This window comes from Triticum dicoccoides, chromosome 2B (genome assembly GCF_002162155.2).
Source record: "Triticum dicoccoides isolate Atlit2015 ecotype Zavitan chromosome 2B, WEW_v2.0, whole genome shotgun sequence".
Taxonomy (NCBI): domain Eukaryota; kingdom Viridiplantae; phylum Streptophyta; class Magnoliopsida; order Poales; family Poaceae; genus Triticum; species Triticum dicoccoides.
In genome coordinates, this window is record NC_041383.1 from 761,226,867 (window position 1) to 761,248,416 (window position 21,550).

Genomic DNA, 21,550 nt, shown 5'->3' on the forward strand with positions numbered 1-21,550 from the left:
CCGTGGCCGCGTCCTGGCTCCCTCCGCCTCCCTACCGTTGCCGGCCCCGCCCCGGGCTACCGTGCCTGCCACTGCCATGCTGGCTGCCTCCGCCGGGGCTCCTCGATGGCTGCCGCGCCGCGGCCGTCCGCCGGTGGCGCCCGGTGGCCTCGCCCCGTTTTCCCCCCTGTCGGGCTCGCCCCCCCACTCGGGCCATCGCCCGTTCGGGTGGCGCCCGTAACCCGCACGCCCGCATAGGCTCCAGTGGCCCTATGACAATGGGCCCCACTCCAAAACATTTTAAAATAAATAAATAAATAAGTAACTAAAATAATTAAAATATTAATTAATTAATTAAAAGAATTAATTAACTTAATTAATCCTGATTAGTTAACCTAATTAATTGTAGTTATTAAACCTAATCATTTAAGTTAGACTAACTAAACCTGATTAGTTAGTCTTAGACAATGACAACCGGGTCCCACCATCAGATTGACCCAGTCAACCCCTATTGACTGCTGACGTCAGCATGACATCATGCTGATGTCATAAATCCTTTTTCAAATTAAATTAAATAATTAATTAAATTCCAGAAATTAATAAAATCTTTAGAAAATCATATCTTTTAATCTGTAACTCAGATTAAAATATTTTCAACATGAAAGTTGCTTAGAACGACGAGACGAATCCGGTTACGCAACCCGTTCGTCCGCCACACACCCCTAGCATATCAAACTTGCAACTTTCCCCCTCCGGCTCCTCTGCCCGAAAACACGAAACACCGGGGATACTTTCCCGGATGTTTCCCTCCTTCGTCGGTATCACCTCCTACTACGTTAGGTCACCCCTAGCACCGCATATTGCCGCGTCTTGCTTTGTGTTACATTTGATTGCTCTATTATTTATTTTGTTCCCCCTTCATTACTTGTTTCCGGTAGACCCCGAGACTGCCGGCGACCCCAGTTCGACTACGGAGTTGACGACCCCTCCTTCTTGCCAGAGCAACCAGGCAAGCCCCCCCCCTTGATCACCAGATATCGCCTATTCTTCTCTATACTGCTTGCATTAGAGTAGTGTAGCATGTTACTGCTTTCCGTTAATCCTATTCTGATGCATAGCCTGACATTGTTGCTACATCTGTTGATACCTTACCTACAATCCTAAATACTTAGTATAGGATGCTAGTTTATCATCATTGGCCCTACATTCTTGTCAGTCTGCCTTGCTATACTATTGGGCCGTGATCACTTGGGAGGTGATCACGGGTATATGCTATACATACATACATACTATACAGATGGTGACTAAAGTCGGGTCAGCTCAATGAGTACCCGCAAGTGATTCTGATGAGGGGGCTGAAAGGACAGGTGGCTCCATCCCGGTAGAGGTGGGCCTGGGTTCCCGACGGCCCCTGACTGTTACTTTGTGGCGGAGCGACAGGGCAGGTTGAGACCACCTAGGAGACAGGTGGGCCTGGCCCTGTTCGGCGTTCGCGGATACTTAACACGCTTAACGAGATCTTGGTATTTGATCTGAGTCTGGCCATTTGGTCTATACGCACTAACCATCTACGCGGGAGTAGTTATGGGTATCCCGGTGTCATGGTATCAGCCGAAGCCTTCGTGACGTCAGCGACTGAGCGGCGTGCGCCGGGTTGGACTGCATTAACGCAACTTCCTTTGTAATGGAGGTTGCTAGGTCTGCTTCCGGACGCGCACGCAACGTGCAGGTGTGCAATGGGCGATGCGCCCAGACCCCTGCGCGCATAGGATTTAGACCGGCGTGCTGACCTCTCTGTTGTGCCTAGGTGGGGCTGCGACGTGTTGATCTTCCGAGGCTGGGCATGACCCAGTAAAGTGTGTCCGGCCAAATGGGATCGAGCGTGTTGGGTTATGTGGTGCACCCCTGCAGGGAAGTTAATCTATTCGAATAGCCGTGATCTTCGGTAACAGGACGACTTGGAGTTGTACCTTAACCTTATGACAACTAGAACCAGATACTTAATAAAACACACCCTTCCAAGTTCCACAGACAACCCGGTGATCGCTTTTCCACAGGGCGACGAGGGGAGGATCGCCTGGTAGGATTATGCTATGCGATGCTACTGGGGATGCTACTTGGAGTTGCTACTTGGAGATGCTACTTGGAGGACTTCAATCTACTCTCTTCTACATGCTGCAAGACAGAGGCTACCAGAAGTGTAGTCTTCGATAGGACTAGCTATCCCCCTCTTATTCTGGCATTCTGCAGTTCAGTCCACTGATATGGCCTCCTTACACATATACCCATGCATATGTAGTGTAGTTCCTTGCTTGCGAGTACTTTGGATGAGTACTCACGGTTGCTTTCTCCCCCCCTTTTCCCCCCTTTCCTTTCTTTCTGGTTGTCGCAACCAGATGCTGTAGTCCAGGAGCCAGACGCCACCGTCGACGACGACTCCTACTACACCGGAGGTGCCTACTACTACGTGCAGCCCGCTGACGACGACCAGGAGTAGTTAGGAGGATCCCAGGCAGGAGGCCTGCGCCTCTTTTGATCTGTATCCCAGTTTGTGCTAGCCTTCTTAAGGCAAACTTGTTTAACTTATGTCTGTACTCAGATATTGTTGCTTCCGCTGACTCGTCTATGATCGAGCACTTGTATTCGAGCCCTCGAGGCCCCTGGCTTGTATTATGATGCTTGTATGACTTACTTATGTTTTAGAGTTGTGTTGTGATATCTTCCCGTGAGTCCCTGATCTTGATCGTACACATTTGCATGCATGATTAGTGTACGGTTAAATCGGGGGCGTCACAATTTTGCACTTGTATCACCATCTCTTCGCCGAACTAGTGCACCTATACAATTTACCATTGTATTGGGTGTGTTGGGGACACAAGAGACTTTTTGTTATTTGGTTGCAGGGTTGCTTGAGAGAGACCATCTTCATCCTACGCCTCCCACGGATTGATAAACCTTAGGTCATCCCCTTGAGGGAAATTTGCAACTGTCCTACAAACCTGTGCACTTGCAGGCCCAACAACGTCTACAAGAAGAAGGTTGTATAGTAGACATCAACTACCAGGGTATCTAATCCTGTTCGCTCCCCATGCTTTCGCACCCCAGAGTCGATAGGGACCCAGAGAGCTGCCTTCGCTTTTTGCGTTCCTTCGTAGATATACGGATTTCACCCCTACACACGAAATTCCACTCTCCTCTGTCTCACTCAAGTGAATTGGTTTCGAGAGCATTCCGCCACTTTTTGGCGACTTTCACTTTCAACCCGATTCACCGCCTACGTGCCCTTTACGCCCAGTCATTCTGAAGAACACTTGCCCCCCCGTCTTACCGCGGCTGCTGGCACGGAGTTAGCCGGGGCTTCTTCCTCGAGTCCTGTCATGATCGCGCACTCAACGAAAGAGCTTTACAAGCGGCATTGCCCTTCTTCACTCACGCGATATTGCTGGATCGGGCTTTCACCCATTGTCCAAGATTCCCCACTGCTACCCCCCGTGGGAGTCCGGGCCGTGTCTCAGTCCTAGTGTGGCTGATCATTTGAAAAGACCAGCTAAGCATCATTGTCTTGGTCAGCCTTTACCTGACCAACTACCTAATACTACACAGGCTCATCAAACAACGCTTTTGAGCTTTCTTCAGGATTTGGCCCGAACTGTTCGGCAGATTCCCACGCGTTACGCACCCGTTCGCCACTTTGTTCTCAACTATTCTGATTCCAGCAAACAGAGGCCGTTAGGTCAAAGCCGTAGCGCGCGCCCTGTAGTTTTGAAGCAGGGCGAGACAACTTTAGCTAGGAGCCTCTTTTCCTTCTGCCCAGCTCCCCGAAAACAACGTTCGACTTGCATGTGTTAAGCATATAGCTAGCGTTCCTTAATTGGCTGGCTTTGGACCCTCGATCGCAGCAATGAACTCAGTGTCCCACTTAACTTACTTTTGGTACTTTTGAATCTTGTCCCATCCCATAGCTTCACAAGTGAATCTACCTATGGATCCATAAAGTTGATCATTACTTTTCAAATTCTTATTTCATGTGTCCGCCATAGCGCTTATCTATCTCCTGGTCTGATTTGTCTTTGGAATGTAACCAGACATATTACAAGGCGAAAAAACAGCGATTTCATCGATTCCGGATTGCCCAGTGTCTCCCTTTCCCTCTTTCCTTTCACTTTCCTCGCATAACGAAAGCATGATTTACCCGAGCCGAGTATCTTGTTAGAGTAGTAGATTCCGCGCTCGAGATGATGTGTGTGACTGGGAAGGAGATTCTTTTACTCCAAAGCCGTTGCGCAGGTTTGTGTGTGACAACTATGTCGATCTGTTTTTAAAGACGCCCAGAAACTATGTCTACAGATTCCGGCAGAGAGTACAAGTGGTGCCATCGGAGGAAGCTGACAACCTCAGAACAAGAATGGAAAAAGGATTGATTACTCGACGAAGTAGTACCAACAGGATATATTAATCACTAGGTTACGGTAATATGTGCTTGTCTCCAAAAAGAAGGATAAAAGGATAGATTAGCAAAGCAGTCACTCCCAATGGCAGATGAAAACGATACCGACACATCTACTAAATCATCTTAACAACCTTGAAGATACGGGATTATATAATCAACTCATTTAGTTGATAGATCATTATTGGATTCTTTTTATTGTGACCAAGATCCATGAAATAGCTCTCTTTATACTACGTTATAACTAGCGGATACTTCCCATTCTTATGTCTCCTTTCCTTATTACGACTCCTGTGCTTAGATAAAATACGACGTTTGAGTTTGGACATAGCCAATTGCTACTTACGGTGCTAGGCCTTTTCAAGCAATGGAAGGCAGACTTGAATGCCAATCAGACATGGCCAGAAGCTTAAATAATATCACTAGTTTCTCTTGTTTATCACTTAATAAATAGTCTTATTTGTCCCAGGGAGCGAGGAGAGAAGATGACAGGTTGAGTAGAGAAAGGTGGGTCATTGTCCCAACGTAGTAGTATTTTTGTTTTGTTTTCATCTGATCTATATAAAAATAATAGAATAAATAAAGGCAAAGGATTTGGTTCAGTCGTCAAGTAAAGATTTCCTTTACCCAGAGTTGGGAACTCTGAATAGTTGTTTGAATACCGACTGCCTTCCTTGCGCTTCAATTCCTCTTATCCAATCCAACTTCCCCTGGGAGCCAAGCAGAAAAGCAAGTCCTCTATAGTTATTGATGCAGTACTCACCTCACTAAACTTAGGAAGAACTAATTCAAGTAGAATTACAAATAGCAAGAAGTGGATGAAAAAGGGATCGAGCCTAGCTCGAAAACAGCTGCTCCTTCCCTCTTTCTTCCTTGCTTTACTCGGTATTCAGTGAAAGATTAGGCTTGGTAATTACAGTTACCAATGGTAAGGATTGGCACGTGAACTTTCCTTTTTATCGAGCTCGAAAAAGCAATGGGTGGGTTGGCTGTGAAAGGAGAGTAGAGTTTTTGAGCTTTGTAAGAAAAGTACTGGGTGAGGCTCCTCACATCCATAACATATTATCTGTACTCTTTTTCAAGAATGCCTCTTTTTAATGACTCTCTTTTTCAACTTCATTGTGGCATTTCATTCTGTTATCGACTAATGGTTGACACTGGAGAAGCATTGAAGGCTCCTTCCATAGATTCCAAAGCCCTGTTTGCTATTATCAGAATATTCTGACTCCCTTGTTGTCTTATTGATCTGACCAACCGCAATAACAACATTGCAATTAGGGGTTATGCGAGTCGGAGTATTAAATAAATGGAATATTCCAGCAGGAGCAACCGAACCATCTTCTCGTTGTCCTTCCATTCTTCTAACCCATAAAATAGCTCTTGGTCATAAGAATCCAGCCGGAGTTCGAAATCGAAGATAAGAATTGAATCGATTTCAGGTACCAAATCGACGCAAACTCTGAATACTAGATATGACCCAAAAATAACAGGGGTCAAGGTCGGCCAGTGAGACGACGGGGTATAAGCTTCATCGTCGAGAGGGAAACAGCCCGGATCACCAGCTAAGGCCCCTAAATGACCGCTTAGTGATAAAGGAGGTGGGTGTGCAAAGACAACCATGAGGTTTGCCTAGAAGCAGCCACCCTTTAAAGAGTGCGTAATAGCTCACTGATCGAGCGCCCTTGCGCTGAAGTTGAACGGGGCTAAGCGATCTGCCGAAGCTGTGGGATGTCAAAATGCATTGGTAGGGGAGCGTTCCACCTTAGAGGGAAGCAACCGTACTATATTTCACTTGTTTGTAAAAAGTGATTTCACTCGTTACAAAAAATATGTTTCAATTCTTTGAAATAATTTATATCTATGAACTTAGTGAAATTTATTTTTTGAACCAAGTGAAATCTATGAAATGAGATATTTTTTGAAGACTATGAAACATGTTATTTTGAAATCTAATTTAAAAATATTCAAGATTGATCTTGTTTTGAAGATCATGTTGCAAGGAATTTGAATCTATAAAAAAAATCTATAATAAAATTTTAATGTGAAATATGATGACCATCTAAAATTGTAAGCAAAAATAAAAAGATGGATTTGTTTGGGAGCGGGGAGAGAGGAAAAAGGTTGCATGCATGCTGGGCTGACAAAGCTGACATACGAGTACAAATAGTGGGCCATCCTCCTGACATACTACAGTGATATACTAGAGGTGGGTAATAGAAATACAGTGCTATACAAAAGGTGGGCCACAACTATGCACGCATCACGAACCAAGCGAACGGCGGATCGTTTGCTGGTACATCCCTGAACGGGTAAAAGAGACTTTGCGGGGCATCCACGTCGCGACCTACTCACCATTGGGAGGGCAGAACTGGTTGGGCGCCGGAAACGCCGTGCTGGACTCCGAGGTGCTTGCGGAGATCGCCATGGCCAGAGGAAAGACCGTCGCACAGGTGCGCGCGCGCCATGTTTTTTTTTTGCGGGCAAATCAGAGAGCTTTATTCAACAAAAGAGTTGTCCCGGCAATCAGCTAGAAGGCTGCTTACCAAGAAACTAGGAGTCTCGTCAAGCCAGTAGTCGGTCACATTCAAAGTGCATGCACATTTTGCACAGAGATGCGCCGACAAGTTTGCTGACCTGGTTACATGCTGGATCTCAAAAAAAGAAAAATCAAAAGCTAGCTCTCCTATTTCATCTAAGATAGGAGCCACAATCGAACGCGAATTGTGGCGAGTGTTCCAGAGTTGTACCAACTCCTGGCAATCTGTCTCCATTATCACATGCGAGAGGCCTCGAAGCTTTGCAAATAGAACTCCTTCCCGCATTGATATAGCTTCCATTAAAAAAGGGTCAGAGATCTCACCAAACGGCTTGCACCATGATCCCAACAGTGCGGACGCGGAACGGGCTATACCACCCGCCCCTCCTCTTCCTTCCGCGATGTTAAGTGTACCATCCGTCGTGATCTTCACCATCCCTGGCTCGGGTGGTCGCCAGCCATGCCCTGGTAGCAAGATGGGAACTGATCTAGGCAGTTCCAGCAGTGCGAGAGCCTCTCTAGTCGCCCTGATGGCGGCTTTTGGATCCCTTCCTTCTTCCCCATGCTTGATCCGATTTCGAGAATGCCAAATCGTCCACATGATGGTGATAATCTTTCCTCGATCTTCATCCTTGACTCGGTCTCCACATAGGATGTCTCTGGCCCATGAACGTGGGTGTAAGCGAGGTAGCCGAAGGCCAAACCATGCACACGCTTCATCCCAGAAGCGGCGTGCATGCGAGCATTGGACGAGGGCATGCATAAGATCCTCCTCCTTTGCCAAACAAACCTTGCAAGTGTCTAAAACTGCAATATGACGGTATTTGAGAGTGCACTCATCCGGTAAAATCCCTCGTAGTACCCTCCACCAAAACACTCGTACCTTTGGGATCACTTTGAGTTTCTACAGGGAAGCCCACATCTGTTTGTCATCTGTTGAAGCACCGGTAACCGCCCCTTCCCCTAGAGAAACACGCTCGTTCCGAGTCACTAGAGCACGGTACGCCGACTTAATAGTGTAGTTGCCTGATCTTTCAAAAGCCCAAGCATAAGAATCATCACCTCCGGCCCTCCTGATTGGGATGTTTAGAATGGCATCAGCATCGGGAGCAATGAATGTAGTTCGAATCAGCTCATGCCTCCATGACCAGTTCTCAGGATCTATAAGATCCAAGACTGTCCGAACTAAAGTGTTCGGATGTTTCAGCAGCGGTGTCATCGAGATTGTCCCAGGGATCCATTTATCAGCCCACACGTCAATGGAGTTCCCGTCTCCGACTCTCTTAATGAGACCCGCACGCAAAGCTTCCCTTCCTGCAATGATAGCTCGCCATGTAGCAGATGCAGACTTTGGCACCGTGGCCCGCATAAATTCTGTATCCGGGAAGTAGCGACCTTTAAGGACCCTTGCACACAGAAAATTAGAGTTGGTCATAAACCACCAACCATGCTTTCCGAGTAGCGCAAGATTAAACTGATGAGGGTCCCGAAAACCCATCCCTCCTTTGCACTTTGGTGTCGCTAGATCATTCCAGGAGACCCAATGCAATGCATTCTTGTCTATAGAGCTGTTCCAAAAATATTTCGCCATTGGTGAGGTCAGGCTCTTGCAAACCTTTTTCGATAGTAAGAAAGTGCTCATCGAATATGTGGGGATAGCCTGAACCATTGATTTCAACAAAGTTTCACGACCTGCGCATGCAAGTAATTTTTCAGACCATCCCTGTATCCGTCCGCGAGCTCTCTCCCCAATATGATCGAAGGTCCCGCTCGTGATGCGACCAACCGCCGTGGGCAGTCCCAGGTAACGCTCACTAAAGGCCTCAACATCGATGTTGAGGATGGATTTCAAATGATGTTTGAGCTGGGCCAGTGTGTTCGAACTGAAGTATATGGCGCTCTTCGCACGGTTCACACACTGTCCCGAAGCCTCACCATATATTCTCAAAATCTCCTTAAGTCTCGCCGCACTCTGGGTGTTTGCGCTGATGAAGATCAAACTGTCATCCGCAAACAGTGTGTCACCCAAGGTGATCGATAGCTGACTCTTATGCCTCTGTCAATGTATCCGACATTGTAGTACTTTAACAAAGAAGACATGCCCTCCGCACAAAGCAAGAAAAGGAACAGCGACGCTGGGTCACCTTGCCTCAGTCCTCGGGAGGGAGTGAAAAAGGGCATTAGCTCTCCATTAACACGAACAGAGAACCGTACTGATGATACACACTTCATAATCAACCGGACAAAGACCATGTTGAAACCCAACTTTGTCAGAATAGCCTCAAGAAAGTGCCACTCGACTCGGTCGTATGCTTTCATCATGTCTAGTTTGATTGCACAAGCGTAGTTTTTTCCTTTCTTCCGTCTCCTCATTGTGTGCACACTTTCATATGCCACTAAAACATTATCAGTTATCAGACGTCCAGGAACAAAAGAGCTTTGCTCTTCACTAATGATCTCATCCATGAATTCCCTCATTCGGTTAGTCACACACTTTGAAGCAATCTTGTACAGAACCGAACACAAAGCAATAGGTCTATATTGTGAGATGTACTGAGGGTGTCGTACCTTTGGAATCAAAGTGATTGAGGTGTCATTCAATCCCACTGGTAGTTCTCCTCCATTCAAAAAGTCCAGAACTGCCGCGGTTACAACATCACCCAATAAACTCCAATGACGCTGATAGAACCCCGCAGTAAAGCCATCCACTCCCGGTGCTTTGGAGGGTGCCATTTGGAACAATGCTGTTCCGACTTCCGCCGCAGTAAAGGCCTTCGTAAGTTGCACGTTCATATCATCCGCGACCTTCACTGGCACATGGTTAAGAAGCTCGGTTGCATCCATGAATCCCTGAGACTGATACAAATTTTGATAGAATGCCTGAACCTCGCTCTTGTCTTCCTCTTCAGTGGCACAAAACGAACCATCAGATCGGCATAAACCCTGAATTTTATTGATACGCTTCCTCTGCGCCGCCTGTGCTTGAAAATATGACGTGTTACGGTCTCCTTCTCTGAGCCAGGGGACGCGGGACCGTTGTCAAAGACAAATCTCCTCCTGTTGGAGAGCCTCACACAGCTGGCAAACCACTGTCCTCTCTTCGTCAGTTGGTCCTCGACCCACCGATCGACACCTTAAGTTGTCTAGCCTTTTTTGCAGCTGTCTAACCCGCCTCATCAAGAAGCCAAATTCGCGCCCCCAAGGTTCTAGCATCGCCTTCATATGTGTCAGTGAATCTGCTATACCCTGGAGGCCCGATCCTCTATTTGTCTCCTGCCAAGCAGTAGCAACAATGCGGTCATAGTCCACATGCGATGCCCACACGTTCTCATATCTGAACTGTCGTTTTGCTCTTGACGTGGTCATCAAATTTTCCTTTATCTCCGCTACAACAAAACAGTGACCAGACTCTACCGACGGCAAGTGTCTGACTCTGATATGATGGAAATGTTGCCGGAACTGTTTATTAGCAAAAACTCTGTCAAGCCTCGTCTTGACATTTGCGTCACCTGATTGCCGATTATCCCAAGTGTACGTTGTTCTTGACCACCCCAAATCTTGGAGGGCCACTTCATCGGTGACTTCTCTGAACGCTCTCATTTGTCTCTCTGGTCTAGCAGACCGACTGAAGTGTTCGTTGGCGAAGAGAGTCTCATTAAAATCACACAAGCAAATCCATGCCTCATGCGGCGTGGCATACAAAGTACGCATGAAACGCCAGCTGTGGTGTCGATCTTCAGCTCGAGGCGCTCCATAAAAACCAGTGAACCTCCATTCAAAAGAATTTTGGTCCTTATATTTAACCATTGCATCAATATGTCCTGAACTAAAGTTCTTTAGCTCGACAATAAATTCCTGTGTCCAAAAAAGTCCAATGCCTCCACTAAGGCCTACACTATCTACGGCAAAACACCCGCCGAAGCCAAGGTGCCTCCGTAAGTCCTCAACTCTCTTCCCTTTGATTTTTGTTTCCATGACGAAGAGAAGAGTGGGTCCTTGAAGCTTCACAATGCTGCGAAGCTCATGAACCGCCTCGGGGTTCCCAAGCCCCCGGCAGTTCCATGATAAGCAACTCATTGGGATGGGCAGGACCGATCAACAGTCTCTACCGAATTTTCAGGCGTTGGCCTCTTCTTCTTTGGTTCACGAACCAGATCCTCATCATCCTCTCCCCCTGCAGTGCTCGTGCTAGGTTCAAGTTCTCCAGGGTTTTGCACCGCCGTCAGAAGCAACTGCCTGGGTTTGTAAACTGCTCTCGGTCCCTCTTTCCTCTTGTAACGCACGTTTTCTTTGTTCTTCAGGGGAGAAATCACCTCTTCCCCCCCATCTTGCTTAGGTTTTGTTCTAGAGTTTCTTGTCTCTTGCTTGCTGCCCTGATCAGACTTCTGTCCCCTAGAAGAGTTATCGCTGTTTTCTGGATATCTAGTCTCTTCGAGCTCGCAAAGACGGCCCAAACGGCAGCTCTCCCTTGTCATCTTGTGAACCAGGGTTAGAGCAGTAGAGATCCGAGTGGCCCAGCCTACCACAGGAGAAGCAGAAGTATGGGATCTGCTCATATTGTATGTCATAGGGATCCACCTTCTTCCTCCTCGTCGAATCTATTAGCACCCATCTCTGGAGCGGTTTATTGACATCCACAGAAACCCTTGCTCGGAGATAGCCTCCATTGTGGTCGAACTTAGCTATCTGCACCTCCTTGTCAATCATCTGTGCTATTGGGAGGCTCCATGCATCATCTTGCAGATTGTAGGGTAAATTCAAAACCCTAGCCCACACTTGTCGCCGATCAAACTTAACCTCATCAGGGCGCATGCACTCGTCGTACTCAGCCAGGATGACTGCGTTCTTGTTGATGTCCATGGCGATCCCGCCCATACTCTATCTCGATCACGCTGGGCTTCACATTCAGCGACAAAGGTGTTCGGGCCAGTTGATCGGAATTGCAGTCCTCTAGGGTTTCCCCAAGCCGGTCGCAAAGCGTTGCCAATGGTGTGAATATGATACAGGTTTCGGTATAGAACCTTCCCTGTTAGCAGCCACTTCGCCGGAGCACCGTCCCGTCGGTCATCTATCACGAGGGGAGTATCCAGCTTCCCCAGGGCTTCCTCTAGTTTCTCCCTCGCCGAGCGAGGGTTGGTCGAACCAGAGTCTCCTCGCGCCGCCTCCGCCGTTGGTGGTGTAGCCATACCCCTGGCCGAGTCCTCGTGGCGGCCCGCTGATGAGTTCCGCGGCCGCCGATCGGTTTCCACTCCAAACCCTAGCGCCGCCAGAGAACCCTAGGTTTCGGGGGAAAAACGCGCGCGCCATGTTTCTCCTGGCAACTTGCCAACTTCTAGTCTGTATGACACTAGCTAACGGATTCCTCTTTATTTTCATTCATTCAGGTGGCACTGAGGTGGATCTACGAGCAAGGAGTGACCCCAATCGTCAAGAGCTTCAGCAAGCAGAGGCTCGAGGAGAACCTTGAGATCTTCGACTAGGGGCTCACCGGCGACGACCAGCGCAAGATCGTCCAGATTCCATAGAAGAAGATCGTCAAGGCTGCGGGCGTCGTGTTCACGACAGAGGGCGAGTTCATGTCAGCTGACCTCGCAGGCATGGAAATTGTCGAGGAATAGGCACTGCACTGAGAATGACTACTTTGCTGTGCGTCGTAAACTCACTGTTCAAGAATTCGTTCGATTAATCAGTCAATGAGCCAGTTAATCACTACTCGTAGGGTGGCCGAATCGAATAGCACATATTCATCATGTTAACTTGTCAGGCCGATTAATCCTTGCTGGCCCATTAACTTGTGGGCAAACAAATCCCAAAATTTTGCCCCGTAGCCCCTCCCATCCCCCTCTCGCTCCTCAATAGCTAGGGTTCGACCTAACAGTAGCATATTTTGGTATATTACATAGGTAAGAGCATGAGAGTATGGTATACACTAGTAGAAAATGGGTCAAACGTGAAGCACATTAGTGCCGGTTTGTATTTGAGCCGGCACAAATGTATACATTAGTGCCGGTTCCAACGGCTAGCCGGGCCGCTCTCATTAGTACCTGTTCGTGGCTAACCTTTAGCACCGGTTCGTGCCACGAACCGGTACTAATGAGAGTGGTGGCAGGATGTTGTCAGTCTGGGCCCCCTCCAGCACCTTTAGTACCGGTTCTTGGCACGAACCGGTACTAAAGGTCGTCCTACATAAACCCTTCGTCCACCCGAGCTCGCTCTGTTCTTCCCCTTTCCCCTCTCCTCTCTGTTCTTCCCCTCTTCCTCTCGAGCTCATCACACATTTTGCCCAAAATTTGTCAAGATTTGAAGGCCCCCATCCATTCAAATGATCACAAAGGTTAGCAACTTTGTCCTTTCATCTCTCATTGCTATATTAGCTCTTGCAATGCTTTATATAGTTATTAATTTGTGAGTTTAGTAATTTGGGAGGAAATATATATATGTGCTAGTATTTGATTTATATGCAATTTGAGGTTAAAATAACACTTAGTTTGCATATGTAGGTGTGGTTTACTAGTGCCTTCTAAATCTCCGTCGTAACCACCGTCGATCGCCCGCACCGTCCCGTCGCCGGCACCACCTTGTGGTGAGCCTCTTGTTCATGAAATTTTATATAAAAAATTGATGTTTGTGTGATTTGGATATATAGTTACTCGTATAATAATTATCTTACCCGTACGTTGTTTGTTATACATAGTGCCATGGTTTTGATATCCGCCCCCGTCGGCCCTCGTCCTTGTTATGATTCGGATGTGGTATATTCTCTTTTAAAACTATTTGTTGCATTTCGTGTTGATGACAAATTATGCCCATCAAGTTGACATAGATATTTTTATCTAGGAGGTATGTGAACCGGAAATTCCAACCGACCCTATTGTCGAGAGGTTAAATTTAGTTGAAAGAGAAAACAAGTACTTGAAAGAAAAATTGAAAAGAATTGAGGGGGAGAAGATGGAATTGGAGTTGCATGTTGCCGATGTCATCGATGATCACAAGATCAAGAAGGAGAAAATGCGCTTGAAGATTAGAAAGATTAGAAAATATGCCATCGATAGTGAGGCTTGGTATCATTATGCTGTTGGATCAATTGTTACCTTAGTTGCGATCTTGATCGCATTTGTTGTTGCATTTAAATGCTTTAGCTAGAGAGTTATTTGTTTGTTGCATTTAAGTGTTGTATGAACTTTATGTATGAACTTGTATTAATTTGGTCTATTCGGTGTTGTGTAATGAAGATGAGCCGGCAATGGATGTACGATGACCGATGCTCTCCCCAGTTCGTTGAGGGCGTGCATACTTTTCTGCTTGCGGCTGAGGCAAACAAGCGGGCGGATGGTTTTATGCCTTGTCCATGTGCTGGCTGTAAGAATGGTCGCAATTACTCTACGTCAAGAACCATTCACGTCCACCTGTTTGAGTCTGGTTTCATGCCCCACTATAATGTTTGGACCAAGCACAGAGAAAGAGGGGTTATGATGGAAGACAATAAAGAAGAAGAGGACGACGACAGCTATCCTGGCCATGGGTTCCCTGAATATGATGATACAACAATGGGGGAAGAAGCTGAGCCGGTAATGCGGGAAGAAGCTAAGCCGGCAATGCGGGAAGAAGCTGAAGAAGAGGCATCAGATGAGCCCGTTGATGATCTAGGTCGGGCCATTGCCGATGCAAAGAGAAACTGCGCAAGTGATTTGGAGAAGAAGAAGTTGCAGCGCATGTTAGAGGATCACAAAAAATTGTTGTACCCGAATTGCGTAGGTGACAAGAAAAAGCTGGGCACCACACTGGAATTGCTGCAATGGAAGGCAGAGAATGGTGTATCTGACAAGGGATTTGGAAAGTTGCTAGTAATGATAAAGGATATGCTTCCAAAGGACAACGAATTGCCCGAGAGTACGTACGAAGCAAAGAAGGCCGTCTGCCCTCTAGGGTTAGAGGTGCAGAAGATACATGCATGCCCTAATGATTGCATCCTCTACCGCGGTGAGTACGAGGATTTGAACGCTTGCCTGGTATGTGGTGCATTGCGCTATAAGATCAGCCGCGATGAGCATGGTGATGTCGAGGGCGAGCGCCCCAGGAAGAAGATTCCTGCCAAGGTGATGTGGTATTCTCCTATAATACCACGGTTGAAACGTTTGTTCCAAAACAAAGAGCATGCCAAGGCGATGCGATGGCACATAGAAGACCGTAAGAAAGACGGAAAGTTGAGAGTACCCGCTGACGGGTCGCAGTGGAGAAAAATCGAAAGAAACTACGGGAAGGAGTTTCCAGATGACGCAAGGAGCGTATGGTTTGGTCTAAGCGCAGATGGCATTAATCCTTTTGGGGAGCAGAGCAGCAATCATAGCACCTGGCCTGTGACTCTATGTTTGTATAACCTTCCTCCTTCGTTGTGCATGAAGCGGAAGTTCATTATGATGCCAGTGCTCATCCAAGGCCCTAAACAACCCGGCAACGACATTGATGTGTATCTAAGGCCATTAGTTGAAGAACTCTTACAACTGTGGAATGGAACAGGTGTACGTGCATGGGATGAGCACAAACAGGAAGAATTTGACCTAAAGGCATTGCTGTTCGTGACCATCAATGATTGGCCTGCTCTCAGTAACCTTTCAGGACAGACAAACAAGGGATACCACGGATGCACGCACTGTTTGGATGATACCGACAGTATATATTTGAATAGTTGTAAGAAGAATGTGTACCTGGGACATCGTCGATTTCTTCCGAGCAGGCATCCCGTAAGAAAGAAAGGCAAGCATTTCAAAGGTGAGGCGGATCACCGGACGAAGCCTCGCCACCGTATTGGTGCTGATGTACATGATATGGTCAAGGATTTGAAGGTGATATTTGGAAAGGGTCCTGGCGGACAATCTGTTCCAAAGGACGCTGACGGACGCGCACCCATGTGGAAGAAGAAATCTATATTTTGGGACCTGGCATATTGGAAAGACCTAGAGGTCCGCTCCGCAATCGACGTGATGCACGTGACGAAGAATCTTTGCGTGACCCTGCTTGGCTTCTTGGGCGTGTATGGGAAGACAAAAGATACACCTGAGGCACGGGAGGACCAACAACGTATGCACGGAGAAGACGGCATACATCAGGGTCATGCAAGCTACGCTCTTACCAAAGAAGAGAAGGAAATCTTCTTTGAATGCCTGCTCAGTATTAAGGTACCGTCTGGCTTCTCGTCGGATATAAAGGGAATAATAAACATGGCAGAGAAAAAGTTCCAGAACCTAAAGTCTCATGACTGCCACGTGATTATGACGCAACTGCTTCCGGTTGCATTGAGGGGCTTCTACCGAAAAACGTTCGATTAGCCATTGTGAAGCTATGTGCATTTCTCAATGCAATCTCTCATAAGGTAATCGATCCAGAAATCATACCAAGGTTACAGAATGATTTGGTGCAATGTCTTGTTAGTTTCGAGTTGGTGTTCCCACCATCCTTCTTCAACATCATGACACACGTCCTAGTTCACCTGTGCCAAGAGATTAACGTTTTGGGTCCTGTATTTCTACACAATATGTTCCCCTTTGAGAGGTTCATGGGAGTCTTAAAGAAATATGTTCATAACCGTGCTAGGCCAGAAGGAAGCATCTCCAAGGGCCATCAAAATGAGGAGGTCATTGAGTTTTGTATTGACTTTATTCCTGACCTTAAGCCGTTTGGTGTTCCTGAATCGCGGCATAAGGGCAGACTGGATGGAAAAGGCACGCTAGGAGGGGAACAAATAATATGTATGGACGGACATTCTCTCACTGAAGCACACTACACAGTTCTACAGAATTCCGCCTTGGTGGCTCCGTATATGGATGAACACAAGAATTTGCTACGCTCCAAACACCCGGAGCGGTCTGATGACTGGATTACACGTGAACAAACCAGGAGTTTCGCCAGCTGGTTGCAGACACGTACCATGCATGACACCTCTATTGAAGATGACCTGTACTTGCTGTCCCAGTTACCATATTCGAATATAATGACTTTCAAAGGGTACGAGATAAATGGTAATACATTTTACACGATCGCCCAAGATAAGAAGAGCACCAACCAAAACAGTGGTGTCCGCTTTGATGCAGAAACCAAGACGGGAAAGGAAACATATTATGGTTATATACAGGACATATGGGAACTTGACTATCGACGTGGTTTAAAGGTCCCTTTGTTTCGGTGCAAATGGGTCAATATGACACGAGGCGGGGTAACGGAAGACCCGCAGTACGGAATGACAACAGTGGATCTCAACAATCTTGCGTATGCAGACGAACCATTCGTCCTAGCCAATGATGTGGCACATGTTTTCTATGTGAAGGACATGTCTACCAAGCCAAGAAAAAGAAAAGATAAGGAAGTGAATGCAACGTACGATGAGCCAAAGCGGCACATAGTTCTTTCTGGGAAGAGAAACATCGTGGGAGTGGATGACAAGACAGACAAGTCAGAAGATTATGAAAAGTTTGATGAAATTGCTCCATTCACAGCGAATATTGACCCGAGCATCCCGTTAAATGATGAAGATTTTCCATGGTTACGGCGCAAAGGGACACACGCGAAGAAAAAGTTTCACACCCAAAGATCTGGGATGTGATCGGCTTCACTAGCTATCATCACTTTCTTCTGTGTTTCGCACCGAGAGGGGAATCTCTGTAATAGTTAGGGTAGTTATGTGTTTTGGCAGTTGAAACGCGAAGACATTTTATGTGCAAACAAATTCTTTCATGCCTTTACTGATTTTTAAAGTTAAATTATTCACAAACTAGTGATTCACACTAATTTCAAATAATTCAAAATTTAAACTATTCTAATTTGAAAACTACGGGCACTAACAAAAAGTTGTAATTTATTGTACCTAAAACAAAAATGTTCACAAAGAAACTCTAAATACACAAAAAAAACAACACAAAAATAAATAAAGCAAAAAAATAATAAAAAAAAGCCCTAACAGAAAGTTTGTAATTTTTTGTACCTAAAACAAAAATGTTCACAAAGAAACTCTAAATACACAAAAAACAACACAAAAATAAATAAAGCAAAAAATAAAATTAAAATAAGCCCGCCTATTAGGCCAGAGCGGCCTGCATACGACTAGAAACCCAACCTGTAGTTGGGCCAGGATGCAGGCCCGCAAAGGCCAAGTGGGCCCACAGGGCTGCAAAGAACACGTAGGCCCAGTAAGCCTGCTTTGGAGAGGAGCTCGAGAGAGTGACCGCACGAGGGTTTATAAACCAGTGCGGTCGCCCCTCGGCTAGCGAGGTGGGACTAAACTTGCCGCACCGCACCTGCGCCAGCGCACCCCCTTTAGTACCGGGTCGTGGCACAAACCGGTACTAAAGGGGAGGCCTTTAGTACCGGTTTGTGCCACCACCCGGTACTAAAGGGGGTCGCTTCCCGCCGCTTGGCCTGGCCAAAACAGACCTTTAGTACCGGTTGGTGGCTCCAACCGGTACTAAAGGTGCCTTCTATATATACAACAACTACGAAAATTTCAGTTTCCCTCTCTGTTCGTTCCTCTATTTCCGTCTCCGTCGCCGTTGCCGCCGCCCTCGATCGTCTCCGTCACCGCTCGTCTCCGACGCCGCCCCCGTCCCCGTCGCCGCCCCCGTCCCCGTCGCCGCCCTTGTCTCCGTCGCCGCCCCGGGCCCGTCCCCGTCGCGCCGTCCCCGTCCCCGTCGCGCCGTCCTCGCCGTCGCCTCGCTGTCGCCTCGCCGTCCCCGTCGCCTCGCCGTCGCCTCGCCTCGCCGTCGCCTCGCCGTCGCCGTCGCCCGCTGTGAGCCCTCCCCGAGCCCGTACACACACACACACAAGCATGTTTAATTAATTTAGATAATTAGTCTTTAATTAGTTTAAATTATTTAGATTATTATTTTGTATGTTTAATTAGTTTAGATAATTAGTATTTAATTAGTACACACACACACATATTTTGTATTTTTAATTAGTTTAGATTATTATTTTTTCACTATTATATATGTATGAATGCATGTTAATTAGATGGATATAATTAGTGTTTAATCAGTTAGAAATTAGTGTTATATAGAAATGTTAGAAATTAGTGTTATATAGAAATGTTAGAAATGTTAGAAATTTTAGTGTTATTTAGATTATTTAGATTAGCATAATTAGTGTTATATAGAAATGTTAGAAATTTTAGTTATCAAAATCCAATCATTAAAAAATTGTTACTTTTTGCGGGCATATAGCTAGTATTTGTTCTCGATGATGCCCGGCCCGCATCCTCGCCGTCGACCCGTCCGCGACGACGTCCAGCCGACCCATGTCCGGGACTGGGCTCCGCCGGGCTGGCACTGGGAGGTGCTGCCTGGAGGGGCGCGCCGCTTGATGAGGAACCCGGCCCCGGGTCCCGTCGTCGACCCTAATCTTGTTTGGTGGCGTTCGTGTGGGCCAGTTTCGGTGCGGAGGGACCCGGCCCCGCCGGAGGTGTACGTCGCCGTGTCAGGGAGGAGGACGAGCACGTCCATCGCTACATGGTTGCGTTAGAGGGCGGCAGGTTCTCCAATACCTGGCAGTATCTTCGGGGATCTCACTTCAGCTATGATCCTGTGAGGGTTCCTTCTCTTTGGGTGTCTACCGCCCGCGCCGCAGGAACCGCGAGTGTCCTAGATTCTTCTGTAGTATTCGATCTTTAATTAGCTAGCCAGTGATGTAATATTCAATATTATATATTATTCGAGACGATGTATTCGAGATTATATCTATTATTCTAGACGAAGTATTCGAGATTATATCTCTTATTCGAGACGATGTAATTTGAATACTAAATTGTTTTATATTTCTTTTGAATTAGTTAAATAAAAGCTATGGAAGACAATACCGACAGAGAGGGAGAACAGACCATGTTCGATATGATACGCGGGCCAAATGATGTTCAGAATGAAGAAGATTATGACGGCTCCGAATTTCTAAACAACACCGGAGAGGGTGATATGATATTCAATCGCGACGACCGAATTGATGAAGTCATGAACTACGATTATGACGATGACGAAGAACATGTTGATCCTGAAACAACAAAGACCGGCGAGGTATATATATTTATATAAGAAGGTATCTGGTGATCATCACATGTTTTAAATGACTTGAAGATATATTAACGAATCGATCTTTGTTCTTTCAGCCATCCGGATCGAGCAAATCTTCAGGCAAAAGGACGAAACGAGGCCCGAACAAAAAGTTGAAGGAGGGCGTAAAGTACAATATTGAGGCAGTCAGACCTAATGGCGAACCATTAGCGTCTAAGAAGATTGCGGACAAGTTCATTCGTTAGTGCGGAGTTCTTGTGAAGGACCAACTCCCGATCTCCCTTCAAGAATGGAGAGAGCCAGCAAAAGACAAAAGACAAAAAGGCAAAGAGGACGCTGCTCCACGTTCAGATGTTACTTTTGTCGACAAGAATCAAAAAGATCTGCTTTGGGATACTCTCATGGAACATTTCACCCTACCAGATCATTTCACAAAAGCAGATGTGCAGAAAGTCAAGGACGCTGCTCTTAGGAAGATGGCGGTTGCATTCAAGAACCACAAGAATCGTGAATGGGACAAGTACGTCAAGGGAGGAAGGAAGACTCCAGTATTCGAGGGAACACTAGAGAACCAACGTGCTCATTGGGATGATTTCGTGAAATTCAAGGATTCGGAATTAGCTAAGGAACGGTCGAGAATAAACAAGAAGAATGCCGAAAAAAAGGATAAGTTCCATAAGCTGGGGCCAGGTGGCTATGCGGTGGCAATGCCTAAGTGGGATAAGTCTGAGAAAGAGATGGAGGATGCAGGTGCCACTCCGGTTACTAAGAGCTGGCCCCCTAGGGTCAGGACTTGGTTCTATGCGCATGGGGGGGAGTTGGACCCGAAGACAGGCAATGTTTCGACGAGGGCAAGTCTGAAGGGAGCCAACGATGCGATACTTGTTGCAATAGAAGAGGCACGATCGGGGGTGTTCCAGCCCAACAGAGAGAACGACGAGCTTATGCGTGCCCTGGGAAATCCTGAACACCCGGGAAGAACACGAGGCAAGGGCGCTATTCCGTGGTATGAGGGGTTCTCAGACTGGAACACCGGCTACAGAACCCGTGCGAGAAAGAAGATTGCGGAGGAGAAGAAGAGGAAGATGGAGGAGGAGCAGAGGAAGAGGGACTATGAACGCCTTCAAGGCCTAGAAGCAAGTCAAGCGGAATTGGTAGTCAAATTCCAGCGGCAGCAGGAGCAGATCGACTCACTTACCCAGCAAAGGGGGTCTCAGCAGCTGCAGCATCTAGCGAATGATCCAACATTGGATAGCACCGCCCCATCCATGCCGAGAAGCAGCGTGGGTTCCGCCCCGGACGACGCAATGCTGGGTAGATACCCCGTGGATGACATCACGGAGAACACTAGCTGCGAGCTACACGTCAAAATGAAGAACATATCCATGAAGGTGGCGGACGCCGTAGCTTTTACAAATCCCCCCGAGGCAACCTTCCATTGCAACCCGATTCCAGTGGGCTATGCTCGTGTCTTGGTTGATGAGGTGGTGGACCCATATTTGGAGCTAGAGTTTGACTATCCTGGAGGTGACGACGAGC

At 47.0% G+C, this 21,550-nt stretch overlaps 1 pseudogene; it reads left to right on the forward strand.

Annotated features, from left to right (window-relative positions):
- Positions 1-12,487, forward strand: part of LOC119361345 — a 45,406-nt pseudogene extending 32,919 nt beyond the window's left edge.
- Positions 12,488-21,550: the final 9,063 nt, after the last annotated feature.